Source organism: Macaca fascicularis, chromosome 5 (assembly GCF_037993035.2).
Source record: "Macaca fascicularis isolate 582-1 chromosome 5, T2T-MFA8v1.1".
In the NCBI taxonomy this organism is placed as follows: Eukaryota; Metazoa; Chordata; class Mammalia; order Primates; family Cercopithecidae; genus Macaca; species Macaca fascicularis.
Window position 1 is genome coordinate 25116030 of NC_088379.1, and position 1676 is coordinate 25117705.

Sequence of the window (1676 nt, forward strand, 5' to 3'; positions counted from 1 at the left end):
ACCTTCTCAACCCTGGCCTGACCCTCTGTTTCTCTCGCACACGGCTCCTGCTCTATTTGCTCTGTTTTCACTCCGGGTTCCGATGGTAGGGGATTCTTTACTCCATGGTCCCTTGTCCTCTGTCCTTCTGCAGGTTAGACTGTAAGCTTCAGGAGGGCAGGGGAAACGCTGGCTTTACTCCTTGCTGTGTTACACCCCGCACGCAGGTGATGCTGGTGCACAGTGGACATATAGTAATTTTTTTTTTTTTTTTTTGAGACAGAGTTTCGCTCTCTCTGTCTCCCAGGCCAGAGTGCAATGGCACAATCTCAGCTCACTGCAGCCTCCGCCTCACAGGTTCAAGCGATCCTCCTGCCTCAGCCTCCTGATTAGCTGGGATTACAGGCACACACCACCACGCTCGGCTAATTTTGTATTTTTAGTAGAGACAGGGTTTTGCCATGTTGGCCAGGCTGGGTCTCAAACTCCTGATCTCAGGTGATCCACCTGCCCTTGACCTCCCAAAGTGCTAGGATTACAGGCATGAGCCATCATACCCGGCCTGCCGTAAATATTGAATGTGTCATTGGGTCTGAATAGAACTAAGAGCAGCATGTCTCCGCTGATCCCTGCAAGAATCAGGCTCTCACTTGTGATAAGAGGCTGCTACGTGTTAGGCACTTGCTGTATACCTGGCCTATTCCAAGCACCTCACTTGCATCTTCTCATTTAACACTCATAACCGCCTAGTGGGGTGTGTGGTCCACTGAGGTTGCTATCACAAAGGACCACAGCCTAGCTGGCTTCCACAAAAGAAATTTATTTTCTCACAGTTCTAGAAGTCCAACCTGAAGGTGTCAACAGGGTGGGTTTCTCCTGAGGCCTCTCTCCTTGGCGTGTAGATGACCCTCTTCTCCCTGCAGCCTCACATGGTCTTCCCAATCTATCAGCGTCCTAATGGCCTCTTCTTATAAAGACAACAGTCATACTGGATTAGGGCCCACCCTAATGACCTCTTTTAACTTCCCCTCTTTAAATACAGTCACACCGTGATGTACCAGGAGTTAGGACTTCAACATATGAATTGGGAGTAGGGGCAGGAGATAGAATTCAGCCCGTAACAGGGTGGTAGCTGTTATTGCCCCATTTCAGCTGAGGAAACTGAGGCACAGAGAGACTGGATACCTTACCTAAGTCCACAGCTGACAAAGGGTAGAGTCAGGATTTGAGCCAGAATAGCCTGACTCCAAGGCCAAGGTGGGCAGATCACTTGAGGCCAGGAGTTCAAGACCAGCCTGGCCAACATGGTGAAACCCCGTCTCTACTAAAAATACAAAAATTAACCGGGTGTGGTGGTGTGTCCCTTAATTCCAGCTACTCAGGAGGCTGAGGCACAAGAGTCGCTTGAACCCGGGAGGCGGGGAGAGGGCACCACTGACCTCCAGCCTGGGCAACAGAGCAAGACTCTGTCTCAAAAAAAAAAAAAAAAAAAAAAAAGAAAGCCTGACTCCATAGCCTGAGCACAGAAGCGCTGCCTGGACCCCACGGCAGCCTACAGAGGAAGATCTCAGACCAGCTGAGGACTTCGATTCTCAGAGGTCACACCTCTTGCCCAAGGACATTGATGGGACAGATGGCAGAGCAAGAACTCCAAACCAAGTGTTCTGGCTCCCAGCCCAACCCCAGCCCGACCTCCT